The sequence below is a fragment of the Psammomys obesus genome, unplaced genomic scaffold (genome assembly GCF_907164565.1).
Source record: "Psammomys obesus unplaced genomic scaffold, mPsaObe1.curated_primary_1811, whole genome shotgun sequence".
NCBI classification, from domain to species: domain Eukaryota; kingdom Metazoa; phylum Chordata; class Mammalia; order Rodentia; family Muridae; genus Psammomys; species Psammomys obesus.
Window position 1 is genome coordinate 5,725,498 of NW_026596100.1, and position 16,218 is coordinate 5,741,715.

Consider the following 16,218-nt stretch of genomic DNA (forward strand, 5'->3'; position numbering starts at 1 on the left):
TGAGATCAAATACACTCAGGAAAACAAAATGAAGATATCATCCCCCCAAAAAACAATTAAAAGAAAACAAGCACACAAACACCCTATTACAACTAACTCCACAATTAAAGGGATTTAACAGTCATTGGTCACTAACATCTATCAACATCAAAAGACTCAACTTCTCTTATAAAAAGACAGAATAACAGAATGGTTGTGGAAACAGAATCCAATATTCTGCTGCATTTAAAAAACATATATCTGCAACAAAGATAGACACTGCCTCAGAATAAAGGGTTAGAAAAAGATTTTCCAAGCAAATGGACCCAAGAAGCAAGCTGGAGTAGCTATCCTAATATCTAATGAAATAGACTTTTGAACAAAATTAATCAAGAGAGATAGGGGTGGAAAAGAAAAATCTTCCAGGAGGACATCACAATCCTGGACACAAATACAAGGGTTCCTACTTTTGTCAAAGAAATGTTAGTAAAGCTTAAATCACACATCGATCCCAAAACCTTAAGAGTGGGAGATGTCAACAACCCACTCTCACCCAGGGACACACCATTTCTAAACAGAGAAATAATGACACTTACATAGGTCTTAAATCAAATTAAACCAATAACTGTCTACAGAAATTTTCACCCAAACACAAAAGAGTATACCTTCTTCTCAACACCTCAAAGAACGTTCTCCAAAACTGACCACATAGTAGGGCACAAAGCAAGCCTTAACAGATACAAGAATTTTGAAATTATCCCTTTTATCATATAAGACCATCATGGTCTAAAACTAGACCACAACAATAACAGAAATAGTGAAACACTTACACATGTATGGAAACTTAACAACTCTCTACTCAACTACAGGTGGGTCAGGGAAGAAAGAAAGTAAGAAATTAAAGGCTTTCTAAAATTCAATGAAAATAAAAACACAACTTACCCAAACATATAGGATGTGATGAAAGCTGGGCTAAGAGGAAAGTTCATAGTACTAAGTACCTTCATAAAGAAATCAGACATCTCATGCAAGAAACTTAATTCAGAGAAACACTTAAAGAAATGCTCAATGTCTTTAGTCATCAGGGAGATGCAAATCAAAACGACCCTGAGAATTCACCTTAGACGCATCAAAATGGCTAAAATAAAAAACTCAAAATGACAGCACATGCTGGAGAGGTTGTGGAGAAAGGTGAACCCTCCTCCATTGCTGGTGGAAATGTAAACTGGTACAACCACTTTGGAAGTCAATCTGGCGCTTTCTCAGACAATTAGGAATAGTGCTTCCTCAAGATCCAGCTATACCACTACTAGGCATATACCCAAAATTTGCTCAAGTAGACAACAAGGACATTTGCTCAACCATGTTTATAGCAGCTTTATTTGTAATAGCCAGAACCTGGAAACAACCCAGATGTCCATCAACGGAGGAATGGGTACAGAAATTGTGGTATTTTTACACAATGGAATACTACTCAGCAATCAAAAGAGGAAATCATGAAATTTGCAGGCAAATGGTGGGATCTAGAAAAGATCATCCTGAGTAAAATATCCCAGAAGGAGAAAGACAAACACGGTGTATACTCACTTATATAGACCTATAAGATATGATAAACATAATGAAATCTATACACCTAAGGAAAATAAACAAGAAAGAGGACCCAGGGTATGATGATCAATCCTCACTTAGAAAGAGAAATGGGATGTGCATTGGACGTATAAGAAAACAAGTAACAGGACAGGAGACTACCGCAGAGAACCTCTGAAAGAGTCTACCTAGCAGAATATCAAAGCAGATACTAAGACTCATAAGCAAACCTTTGGCAGAGTGCAGGGAATCATATAAAAGAAGGGGGAGTTAGTCTGACATGGAAAGGATAGGAGCTCCACAAGGACCAAATATATCTGGGCACAGAGCCCTTTTCTGAGACTGGCTCTCCACCAAGGACCATGTATGGATATAACCTAGAACCTCTGTTCAGATGTAGCCCGTGGTAGCTCAGTAACCAATTGGTTTCCCATAGTAAGGGGAACAGGGACTATTTTTGACATGAGCTCAATGGCAAGCTCTTTGACCACCCTACCCCACAAGGGAAGAACAGTCCTCCCAGGCCCCAGAGGGGGAATTGAAGCCAGTCCTGAAGATACCTAATAAAACAGGGTCAGATGAAAGCGAGGATGTCCTCCTCAATCAGTGGACTTGGAAAAGAGGAGGGAAGGAGGGTGGGATTGGGAGGGAATGAGGGAGCAGGATACAGCTGGGATACAGAGTTAATAAAATGTAACTAATAAAAAAATAAATTAATTTAAAAAAGAAACTTAATAAGACATCTGAAAGCACTAGAAAAAAGAAGAAAGAAAGAAAGAAAGAAAGAAAGAAAGAAAGAAAGAAAGAAAGAAAGAAAGAAAGAAGACAGACCCAAGAGGAGTGGACAGCTGGAAATAATTAAACTAGGGGCTGAAATCAATAAACTAGAAACAAAGAGAACAATTCAAAGAATCAACAAAACCAAGAGCTGGTTCTTTGAGAAAATCAACAAGATAGACAAACCCTTAGCCAAACTAACTAAAAGACAGAGGGACACTGTCCAAATCAGCAAAATCAGAAATGAAAAGGCAAACATAAGACAGACATTGAGGAAAAGCCAAAGAATCATTAAGTCCTACTTCAAAAACCTATATGCCACAAAATTTGAAAATGTAAACAAAATGGACAATTTTCTTGATAGTTTCCATTTACCAAAGCTGAATCATTATCAGGAAAATAAGTAAAATAGTCGTCTATCATCTAAGAAAATAGAAGCTGTCATCAAAAGTCTCCCATCTGAAAACAGTCCAGGGCCTGATGGTTTCAGTGCAGAATTCTACCAGACCTCCAAAGAAGAGCTAATACTGATACTTTTTAAACTATTTCATAAAATAGAAACAGAAGGAATATTGCCAACCTCATTATTTGAGGCCACAGTTACCTTGATAGCTAAACCTCACAAAGACACAAGAAAAAAAGAGATCTTCAGACTAATTTCCCTTATGAACATTGACACAAAAATACTCAGTATAATACTCACAAACCAAGTCCAAAAACACAAGAAAGATATCATCCACCATGACCAAGAAGGCTTCTTCCCAGGCGTGCAGGGGTAGTTCAATATACAGAAATCCATCAATGTAATCCACCATGTATGCAAACTGAAAGAAAAACAAACAAACACATGATCATCTCCTTAGATACTGAAAAAAGATTTGACAAAAACCAATACTCATGCATGTTTAAAGTTTTGACGATGTCAGGGATACAAGGCACATACCTAACATAGTAAAGACAATATACAGCAAGCCTATAGCCAACATCAAACTAAATGGAGAGAAATTTAAATTATTCCCACTGAAATCAGGGACAAGGCAAGGCTGCCCACTCTCTCCCTAATTCTTCAACATAGTATTTGAAGTCCTAGTTAGAACAGTAAGACAACTAAAGGAGATCAAGGGGATACAAATAGGAAAGGAAGAAATTATAATATCACTATTCACAGATGATATGATACGATAATGAGTGATCCCAAAAATTCATCGAGAGAACTCCTTCAGCTGATAGACTCCTTCAGCCAAGTGACTGGATATAAAATGAACCAAAAAAAAATCATTAGCCTTCCTGTATAAAAAAGAAAATCAGACTGAGAATGTGAGAAAGAAATTAGGGAAACAACACCCTTCACAATAGCCACATATAATATGCAGTACCTTCCAGTGACTCTAACCAAGAGAGAGAAAGACTTCTGTCAAAAAAAACTTCAAGTCTCTGAAGAAAATTGAATATATCAGAAGATGGAAAAATCTCCCATGCTCATGGATCAGTAAGATTAACATAATAAAAATGGCCATCCTACCAAAAGCAATCTACAGATTCAATGAAATTCCCATCAAAGTACCAACACAATTCTTTAAAAAAAAAAAACTTGAAAGAATAATTCTCAACTTCATATGGAAAAGCAAAAAACATAGAATAACTAAAATTGCCCTTATCTCTAATTCTAGTATAGAACAACAGTAATAAAAATGGCATGGCATAGAAGCAGACTGGTGGATCAATAGGATTGAACTGAAGACCCAGAAATAAACCCACACACCTATGGACACCTGGTTTTTGACAAAGATGTCAAAGCCATACAATAGAAAAAAACAGCATCTTCAACAAATAGTGCTGCTGGTCTAACCGGAAGTCTACATGTAGAAAAATGCAAATAGATCCATATTGATCACCCTGAACAAAACTAAAGTCCAAGTGGATCAAAGACCTCAGCATAAAACCAGATACTCTAAATCTGTTAGAAGAAAAAGTGGGGAAGAGCCTTAAACTCATTGGCATAGAATACCAATCTGAACAGAATACCAACAGCACAGACTCTAAGATCAAAAATCAGTAAATGGGACCTCATGAAACTGAAAATCTTCTGTAAAGTAAATGACAGAGTCAACAGAACAAAATAACAGCCTATAGACTGAGAAAAGTTCTATACTAACCCCACATCTGACAGAGGGCTAATATCCAGAATATATCAAGAACTGAAGAAATTAAACAGCAACAATCAAGGAATCCAAGTAAAAAATGGGTTACAGAGCTAAACAGAGAATTCTCAACAGAGGAATCCCGAATGGTGGAGAAACATTTTTAAAATGCTCCACTTCTTCAGTCATCAGGGAAATACAAATCAAAAAGACAAGGAGATTCAGTCTCATACCCATCAGAATGGCTAAGATCAAACAGGCAAGTAAAAACACATGCTGGAGAGGATTTAGAGGATGGAGAGTCCTTATCCACTGATGGTGGCAATGTAAACTTGTACAACCACTTTGGAAATCAATCTTGTGCTTTCTCAAAAAATTAGGAATAGTTCTACCTCAAGACCCAGCTATACCACTCCTGGGCATATATCCAAAAGATGCTCCACCATACAACAAGGACATTTGTTCAGCTTATGTTCATATGAGCTTTATTCATAATAGCTCGAAACATGTCCCTCAACTGAGGAATGGATACAGAAATTGTGGTACATTTACACAATGGAATACTACTCAGCTATTAAAACAAAATAGAAATCATGAAATTTGTGGGCAAATTTGCAGGATACCTGAGTGAGGTATCCCAGAAGCAGATCGACCAGTTTGGTTTATACTCACTTTTAAGTAGACATTAGCCATAGAGTTTAGGATAAACATACTAAAATCTACAGACCTACAGAAGTCAAACAAGGAGGACCCTAGGGAAGATGCCTAATTCTCAATCAGGAGGGAAAACAGGAAAGACACTAGAAGTGGTAGAAGAGATGGAACAGGAAGGGAGACCACCAAAGATGTTTTCTAAAAGACTCCAAGCAGTAGGGGATAGAGCAGATGTGGACACTCACAGTCAAACTTTGGACAGAGTACAGGGAGTTTTATGGAAGCAACTAAGGGAAACAGGAATAGCCTGTGTTATTTTGGTAGTCTCTTAGAGCACCCTGTCTTCAACTAATAGCACTATGTGGGGTCGAAGGTTCTTACATCTTGATTTTTGGTAATGTCTATAAATCTTTCTCTTTCTCTCTTCCTCTCTCTCTCTCTCTCTCTCTTTCTTGTGTGTATGTGTGCACCACGTAATGCTTCTTTATGCCTTTTTCAGATTGGATTTATTTGCCCTTCCTTCTTCTACCTCTGTATCACTCTCTCCATCCTACCTTTACAGCCTCATCCTCAGTTTTTCTCATTTCCTCTTTCATAGCGCCTCTGTCCTACTATCTACTTCTCTAGACTTCCTCCTACTATGGTTCCTTTATATTTTCTTGTCATCTGGGGATACATTAGGTTTTCTGATCTAGGACCCTTAAATAATAGAGAACATTTGGTATTTTTCCTTTCTGGGTCTGGGTTACCTCACTCAGTACATCTCTAATCTCATTTATTTACCTACAAATTTCATTTTTCTTTGTAGTTGACTAGAATTCCATTATTTCTATAGACAGCATTTCATTATTGATTACTCAGTTGCATTATATTTAGGTTGTTTCCATTTCCAAGCTTTTGTGAAACAAACAAACAAAAGTGAACATGGATGAGCACATATCTGCAGGGTAAGAAACAACAGTGAACATGGCTCAGCAAGCAGATGCAGAGTAGGCTGTAGCGTCTGTTGGTCACAAACCAAAGGGTGTACATTTGGGTCTACCACAGATTTTTGAAAATTGTCTACACTTCTGTGCCCAATAGCTAGATCAGTTGCAATACTACCAATTTGTAATTAGGACACCTATTTCTCTATTATTACCAGGAGTTGTTAGTAGTTTTCTTGATCATGACAGTTATGATTATTAGGGTAAGATGAAACTCCAAAGTTATCAAATGAAGAAACAAAACTTGCTAAGAACAAAGTATCTTAAAAAGTGGTCAAAATTCTTACCTCTTAGGGAAATTCAAAGGAATGATGTAATTTGTTAATGTTTCACATTAAAATATGTCAGCTCTCTTTCAAAATATAACCTTATGGTCTACTTTATGATTTCCCATGAGAAGGCTAAATACAAACACTGTATCGTCAATATCACCATAAACAGTGAATTTGAATTAGCAGAAAGGTAGATGTCAGCAGGAGAAAATAGTTATGATTTATTTTTTCTGTTCTTCATTAAATACTTAGAAAATCTGAACAATTTATCTTTCTTTACAATTTAATAATACTTTAAAACTCTCTTAAGTTTTTAGAATTTTCTCATATTCTTCTCTCCTCTTAACTGGTAATAAGGGAAATATGGCATTCTTTTATAGCAAAAGAAATGTTACCTTGATCAAAATTCTAAGATATATATAAAAAAAACAACGAAAGTATGCTCATACTCACACATAAAGTGCATGGCATCACCATCTCTTCTACTGGTCCCTTAAAATTGCTTTCAATAACAGTAACTAAAACTGTATCTTCTGGGGAGGGGCATTCATGCAGAGGGTGGAGGAGGGAGGGATGGGAACGGGAGGAGGGAGGGAACCACAGGGGAGATACAAAGTGAATAAAGTGTAATGAATAAAGACTTAAAAAAACTGTATCTTCTGAATGACATATGATAGACTGTTCAGATATACAGGATATGAACAAAACATTCAAAAATATATTTAGACAGTTCATTAGTCTTGGCCAAAGAAGCATAATGTTGTCCATATTAAATTTTAATAGAGTTAATAAAGCCTCACGATTAAGCACATTAAAAAAAAAAAACAAAAACAAAAAACAAAAACAACTCTGTTTGCCAAAAATGAAATACAAAAGTCTAAGGCTGTTATTAAGATGATGTAGAAAACACAATTCTATTGCTTTGTCACTGTACTTGTGATTGTTCTCATATGTGTGAGTTTGTTTCTAGTTTCTCCTGTGTGTGGACATATATGCTCACAAACACAGAGGCTAGGGTGTGATGTCAGGAGTCTTCCATTACTTTCAACCTTAGTCCCTTGAATAGGGTTTCTTTTTTTAATTGAATTTTATTTTTTACATTAACTACATTTTATTTGCTTTGTATCCCAGATGTAGTCCCCTCACACATTCCCTCCCAATCCCACCCTCCCTCCTTCCATCTCCTCCCATGTCCCTCTCCACATCCACTGAAAGAGGAGGTCCCCCTCCCTTTCCATCTGACCTATTGTATCTGAGGCTTGTTGTTTTGGCTTGGTGGGCTTGGAGGCAACCACTAATGATCCTGCCAACTTTGTGCTACTCCTCAAATGCTGACATTAAATGGGAACTTGCATGCATAGCTTTGAGGGTGTGGGGATCTGAAATCAAGTGTTCAAGCTTCTACAGTACATTTCCTTACCCACAAGAGCTATCTTACCAATCTATACTTCATATTTCAAATGCTAATACTATATCACCTTCTAACAAACTATGGCTAAGTGTATATTTAACAAACAAACTCAACCACAACAAACAATGTCTCTTAAATGTTCACATAAAAATTCAGTGAAAAGACAAAAATGCATTTTTGCATGATTGTACAGTGTGTTCAGTTGAATTATTCAGCCTTTAGATTAGTTTGCATATAAAAGAGGGAATTTGAACTTATCATGAGAATATATTTAGCAAATAATTAGCCAGAAACAAAACACATGAATATATTTTCTTATGCTAATATATTCTTGGATAGAAGACTTCTATCCAAAATTCAGTGAGAATGTATTCATTGTACATTAAGATTTCATGAATGTGTGCTTGTCTAGTCTAGTGAAATCTCCAAGAAGGGAAGTTTATAAATGTGTGACTTGCACATAACTACTCAACATTAATTTGATTGAATGACTATAATGGATACCTATGAGAAAAATACAGTGTTAATGATATCCATAAAAATGACTGGTTTCCATTCCTGTGGAATTTATGAGTTTGCTCTATGTGTAATGTGAATAAAAGAGGGCATGAACCTTTTTTGCATGCATAAACAGGAGGTAGGATGTGGAGCAAGTGGACACACTCCTTAAGGAGATGCCTCTCATTTACCCACTTATGAAGGAAATTCCTCATAAATAACCACAGCTTGGTCACAGTAAAATACAGTGAAGTTGATTAAGAATATTACTTTCATATTTTAAAACATACATTTAAAATCAAGTTCTATACAAAATGTACAAATATACACAAATTATGCAAAATAAATATAAAATCATAATCAAGAAATAAGTTGCAATAAAGTTTATATCTATAACATATAATTTTATACATTTAGAGCAAGAAAAAAGAGAGAGGAGTGTGAGAAAGAAGACCAAAACAAGTTTTTAAAAATAATTTGTGTGTCCATGGAGTTTAAATGGGATTACCATTTAATGGCAGAGACAATACCCCAACAACATAGATACCATATGGTACCAAATAAAACTCCCAGAAATGGTTTATATCTTCTTAAGTTGTTAGCTAATAGAGTCCCATAAACCAGTTAAAAATTCCAAGTTCTTGCCAATGCTATTGACTACCCTTCACAAGCTGAGGGTAAAACAGTGTTTCTGTATGCACCATATACTAGGTCTTAGAGAATAAAGACTTGTCCAAGCACAAATCTTACATATTCTAAAAATGGAGGAGGGAAGCAGGGGAAAAAAAAATCTCATCATGAATCAGTAATTTATTTGCAATTGAAAGCAGTTTGGAAAGAGAAATTCAGTTTTCTTCACTAGAGTGATACTGGGTTTATCAACCACACTCCATGACAGGCTCCGGGCTGAAGAATTGTCATTTGACAAAAATTGAACTCCATGTTTAAACAGAGGGAAATAACATGAAGATGAGTGAGTAGGGAGATGAGGTATTATCTGGGATTAGTAGGGGAACTGAAAAGAGTAAGTCAAATATTACCTGAATCCAATTAAAAAATGGGGTACAGAGCTAAACAGAGAATTCTCAATAGAGGAATATCGAATGGCAGAAAAACACTTAAAGAAATGCTCAACATCATTAGTCATCAGGGAAATGCGAATCAAAATGACCCTGAGATTTCACCTTACAGAATGGCTAAAATCAAAAATTCAAGTGACAACACATGAGAGGTTGTGGAGAAAGGGGAACCTTCTCCATTGCTGGTGGGAATGTAAACTTGTACAACCACTCTGGAAATCAATCTGGTGCTCTCTCAGACAATTAAGAATAGTGCTTCCTCAAGATCCAGCTATACCACTCCTAAACATATGTCCAAAAGATGCTCAAGTACACAATAAGGACATTTGCTCAGTCATGTTTGTAGCAGCTTTATGTGTAATAACCAGAAGCTGGAAACAACCCAAATGCTCCTAAACAGAAGAATGGATACAGAAATTGTGGTACATCTACACAATGGAATATTACTCAGCAATAAAAAACAAGGAAATCATGAAATTTGCAAGTAAATGGTACAAACTGGAAAAGATCATCCTGAGTGAGGTATCCCAGAAACAGAAAGACACACAGGGTATATACTCACTCATAAGTGGACATTAGACATATAATAAAGGATAAACATACTAAAATCTGTACACCTAAAGAAGCTAAGCAAGAAGGAGGACTCTGGCTAAAATGCTCAATCCCCATTCAGAAAGGCAAAGAGGATAGACATCAGAAGAAGGAGAAAACATGGAAGAAGTCAGGATCCTGCCAAGGAAGACCTCTGAAAGGTTCTACCATGCAGCGTATCAAAGCAGATGCTGAGACTTATGGCCAACCTTTGGGCAGAGTGCATGGAATCTTATGAAAGAAGTGGGAAATAGTAGACCTGGAGAGGACAGGAGCTCCACAAGGAGAGCAACAGAAAAAAGAAATCTGGGCACAGGGGTCTTTTATGAGATTGATACTCCAACCCAGGACCATGCATGGTGGTAACCTAGAACCCCTGCACAGATGTAGCCCATGACAGTTCGGTGTCCAAGTGGGTTTCATAGTAATGGGAACAGGGACTGTCTCTGACATGAAATGATTGGCCTGCTCTTTTTGCACCTCCCCCTGAAGGGGGAGCAGCCTTACCAGGCCACAGAGGAAGATAATGCAGCCACTCATGATGAGACCTGATAGACTAGGATCAGAAAGAAGTGGAGGAGGATCTCTCCCTTCAGTGGACTTTGGGGAGGGACATGGGTGGAGAAGGGGGAGGGAGGGTAGGATTGGGAGGAGAGGAGGGAGGTGATCAAAGAACAGGCCAATCAGAGGGTGGTGGCTAAAATTATGGGCAAGTTTGAACTTGTTCCTACAAACGTAATTATTATTCTCATGAAGCGCATCAATTACCCCTAACTTCTGAGTTGAGTTATCCTATGAGCACCATAGATTCATTTTTCAATACATGCATATGCTTGTGGTTACTTATAAAGGCAGAATGGATTTGAATATATGGAGCTGGATTTACAGCTTTGTTTTCTGAGCCACCAAATGTGTCTGCTGAGGCTTAAACTAGACTCCTGTACAATGGCCTACGTGCTCTTAACCACTGAGTGCTCTCTGCAGCCCTCATTCTGCCTTTTCTAACACAATGTGCAGGAAGGCAGAATGAGTTATTTAGCAATTGAATTAAATTATGTTAAAACCTCTGAATCCATTTCTACACAAAAAGTAAAGAGAATCATATATATGTAAATATATATACATACACACATTACTTGGTGTAATATTTTCTGCACTTTTGTAGAATTTGATAGAAGCACTTTTCTTTTGCAGTGGACTGGGCAATTGAGAGTTTAGGAAGAAAATCAAGTTCATTTGCTTGTGTAGAATCAAAAAACTAAAACAAACACTGACCTCTTCAAATTTATTATTGATGAATTATAAGAAGTGTGCTATGTGTGTAAGGATTAGGGACATAGAAGAGTGGTAGAATTCTAGGAGACTAAACACAAAGCTGTGGCTTCAATTAGTATTACCAAAACAACATAGGAAAAAAAAAAGGAAATAAACGCAGAGCTAGACGTTTAAAATAGAGATAAGACATCTAATTTAAATATAGATAAAATATTAATTAGCTTCTGTTAAATTGGCCCCATCCTAATCAACTTCTTAGTTCAGAACTCAATTTGAAAAGTCATTTGCAAGTAAAATAATATCTTGAGATTATGTAGATTCATACCAAATTTACACAGAAGCCAAGAATTTGTAGGTTCTAATGTTTTGTCTTTGCTTAATCATCTCTTTTTTTTTACGTTAAAATTTTTTAATTTTTTATTAATTACACTTTATTCATTTTGTATCCCCCCATAAGCTCCTCCCTCCTCCCCTCCCGATCCCACCCTCCCTCCCCTTTCTGCATGCATGTCACTCCCCAAGTCCACTGATAGGGGAGGTTCTCCTCTTCTTTCTGATCTTAGTCTATCAGTTCTCATCAAAAGTGGCTGCATTGTCCTCTACTGTGGCCTGGTAAGGCTGCTCCCCCCTCAAGGGGAAGTGATCAACGAGCAGGCCAATCAGATTATGTCAGAGGCCGTCCTTCCTCCCATTACTATGTAACCCACTTGGACACTGAACTGCCATGGGCTACACCTGTGTAGGGGTTCCAGGTCATCTCCACGAATAGTCCTTGGTTGGAGTATGATTTTCTGGGAAGTTCCCTGTGTTCAAATTATCTTGTTCTATGCTCTCCTTGTGGAGTTCCCATACCCTCCAGCTTTTACTATTTCCCACTTCTTACATAAAATTCCATTCACTCTGCCCATCAGTTGGCCATCAGGCTCAGCATCTGCTTTGACAGTCTATACTGCAGAAGCTTTCAGAGGTCCTCTGTGGCAGGTTTCAAAGTTGTTTCCTGTTTTCTTCTGGCTTTCAGAGGCCCTCTGTAGCAGGTTCCAAGGCTGTTTCCTATTTTCTTTTTCTTCTGATGTCCATCCTCTTTGCCTTTCAGGATGGGGATTGAACATTTTAGCTAGGGTCCTCTCTTTTGCTTAGTTTGTTTAGATGTACAGATTTTAGTGGGTTAATTTATATTGTATGTTTATATGAGTGAGTATATACCATGTGTGTCTTTTTGCTTCTGGGACAACTCACTCAGGATGATCCTTTCCAGGTCCCACCATTTACCTGCAAATTTCATGATTTCCTTATTTTTCCTTGCTGAGTAATACTCCATTGTATAGATGTACCACAGTTTCTGCATCCATTCTTCAGTTGAGGGGCATCTGGGCTGTTTCCAGCTTCTGGCTATTACAAATAAAGCTGCTACAAACATGGTTGAGCAAATGTCCTTTTTGTGTACGTGTGCCTCTTTTGGGTATATGCCTAGGAGTGGTATGGCTGGATCTTGAGGAAGCACTATTCCTAGTTGTCTGAGAAAGCGCCAGATTGACTTCCAAAGTGGTTGTACCAGTTTACATTCCCACCAGCAGTGGAGAAGGGTTCCCCTTTCTTCACAACCTCTCCAGCATGTGTTGTCCCTTGAGTTTTTCATCTTGGCCATTCTGATGGGTGTAAGGTGAAATCTCAGGGTTGTTTTGATTTGCATTTCCCTAATGGCTAATGAGGTTGAGCATTTCTTTAAGTGCTTCTCTGCCATTCGATATTCCTCTACAGAGAATTCTCTCTTTAGCTCTGTTCCCCATTTTTTAAGTGGATTACTTGGTTTGCTGCTTTTCAGCTTGTTTAGTTCTTTATATATATTGGATATGAGTCCTCTGTCAGATAAAGGGTTGGTGATGATTCTTTCCCAATCTGTAGGCAGTCGCTTTGTTTTGATGATGGTGTCCTTTGCTTTACAGAAGCTTTTCAATTTCATGAGGTCCCATTTATTGACTGTTGCTCTTAGAGCCTGTGCTGTTGGTGTTCTGTTCAGGAAGTTTTCTCCTGTACCAATGAGTTCTAGGGTATTCCCCACTTTTTTTTCTAGCCGATTTAATGTGTCTGGTTTTATGTTGAGGTCTTTGATCCACTTGGACTTCAGTTTTGTGCAGGGTGATAAGTATGGATCTATTTTCATTTTTCTACATGTAGACATCCAGTTGGACCAGCACCATTTGTTGAAGATGCTATCTTTTTTCCATTGTATGGTTTTGGCATCTTTGTCAAAAATCAGGTGTCCGTAAGTGTGTGGGTTTATTTCTGGGTCTTCTGTTCGATTCCATTGATCCACCATTCTGTTTCTATGCCAGTACCATGCAGTTTTTATAACTGTTGCTCTATAGTACAGCTTGAGATCAGGGATGGAGATACCTCCAGAAGTTCTTTTATTGTAGAGGACTGTTTTAGCAATTCTCGGTTTCTTGTTATTCCATACGAAGTTGAGAATTTTTCTTTCCAGGTCTGTAAAGAATTGTGTTGGCAATTTGATGGGAATTGCATTAAATCTGTAGATTGCTTTTGGTAAGATGGCCATTTTTACTATGTTAATCCTGCCAAGCCATGAGCATGGGAGATCTTTCCATCTTCTCATATCTTCCTCTAATTCTTTCTTCAGAGACTTGAAATTTTTTTCATACAAGTCTTTGACTTGCTTGGTTAGGGTTACACCAAGGTACTTTATGTCATTTGTGGCTATTGTGAATGGTGTTGTTTCTCTAATTTCTTTCTCAGCCCTTTTGTCTTTTGTATACAGGAGTGCTACTGATTTTTTGAGTTAATTTTGTAATCGGCCACTTTGCTGAAGGTGTTTATCAGCTGTAGGAGTTCCCTGGTAGAGTTTTTGGGGTCACTCATATATATTATCATATCATCTGCAAATAGTGATAATTTGACTTCTTCCTTTCTCATCTCTATCCCCTTGATCTCCTTCTACTGTCTTATTGCTCTAGCAAGGACTTCCAGCACTATGTTGAAGAGATATGGAGAGAGTGGGCAGCCTTGTCTTGTCCCTGATTTCAGTGGGATTGCTTTAACTTTCTCTCCGTTCAGTTTGATGTTGGCTATAGGCTTGCTGTATATCGCCTTTACTATGTTTAGATATGTGCCTTGTATCCCTGATCTCTCCAGTACTTTAAACATGAATGGATGTTGGATTTTGTCAAATGCTTTTTCAGCATCTAGGGAGATTATCATGTGGTTTTTTTTCTTTCAGTTTGTTAATATGGTGGATCACATTGATGGATTTCCGTATATTGAACCACCCCTGCATACCTGGGATGAAGCCTACTTGGTCATAGTGGATAATATCTTTGATGTGTTCTTGGATCCGGTTTGCAAGTATTTTGTTAAGTATTTTTGCATCAATGTTCATAAGGGAGATTGGCCTGAAATTCTCTTTCTTTGTTGAGTCTTTGTTAGGTTTAGGTACCAAGGTGATTGTGGCTTCATAGAATGAGTTTGGTAATGTTCCTTCTGTTTCTATTTTGTGGAATAGTTTGAAGAGAATTGGAGTTAGCTCTTCTTTGAAGGTCTGGTAGAATTCTGCGCTGAAGCCATCTGGTCCTGGGCTTTTTTTTAGATGGGAGACTTTTGATGACTGCTTCTATTTCTTTGGGGGATATAGGACTATTTAATTGATTTACCTGGTCCTGATTCAGCTTTGGTGAGTCAAATTGATCAAGAAAATTGTCCATTTCATTTAGATTTTCAAATTTTGTGGCATATAGACTTTTGAAGTAAGTCCTAATGATTGTTTGGATTTCCTCAGTGTCTGTAGTTATGTCCCCCTTTTCATTTCTGATTTTGTTGATTTGGGTGGTGTCTCTCTGCCTTTTAGTTAGCTTGGCTAAGGGTTTGTCGATCTTGTTGATTTTCTCAAAGAACCAGCTCTTGGTTTCTTTGATTCTTTGAATAGTTTTATTTGTTTCTAATTGACTGATTTCAGCCCTGAGTTTGATTATTTCCAGCCGTCTACTCCTTTTTGGTGTGTCTGCTTCTTCTTTTTCTAGGGTTTTTAAGTGGGCCATTAAGTTGCTTGAATGAGCTGTCTCAAATTTCTTCTTGAAGGCACTTAGTGCTATGAACTTTCCTCTTAGCACTGCTTTCATTGTGTCCCACAAGTTTGGGTATGTTGTGTCTTCATTTTCACTGAGTTCTAGAAAGGCTTTAATTTCTTTCTTTATTTCTTCCCTGACCCAGCTGTCATTTAGTAACAAGTTGTTCAGTTTCTATGTGTGTGTAGGCTTTTTGCTATTTCTGTTGTTGTTGAAGTCCAGCTTTATTCCATGGTGATCAGACAGGATACAAGGGATTATTTCAGTCTTCTTGTATCTGTTGAGGCTTGCTTTGTGACCAACTATATGGTCTATTTTGGAGAAGGTTCCATGAGGTGCTGAAAGAAGGTAAATTCTTTTGTGTTTGGGTGTAAAGTTCTGTAAATGTCTGTGAGGTCCATTTGATTCATGACCTCTGTCAGAGATATATATTTTTTTAATTTCTGTTTTGTTGACCTGTCCTTTGTAGAGAGTGGGGTGTTGAAGTCTCCCACTATTAATGTGTGAGGATCTATATGTGGTTTAAATTTTATCAATGTTTCTTTTACAAATGTGGGTGCTCTTGCATTTGGGGCATAGATGTTCAGGATTGTGATGTCTTCCTGGTGGAATTTTCCCTTGATGAGTATGAAGTGTCCTTCCTCATCTCTTTTTATTAATTTTGGTTGAAAGTCTATTTTATCAGATATTAGAATGGCTACTCCTGCTTATTTCTTAGGTCCATTTGCTTGGAAAGTCGTCTTCCAACCTTTTACCCTCAGGTAATGTCTATCTTTGTGTCTTAGGTGTGTTTCTTGTATGCAACAGATTGCTGGGTTTTGTTTACGTATCCATTCTGTCAATCTGTGTCTTTTTACTGGAGAGTTGAGTCCATTGATGTTGAGAGAGATTA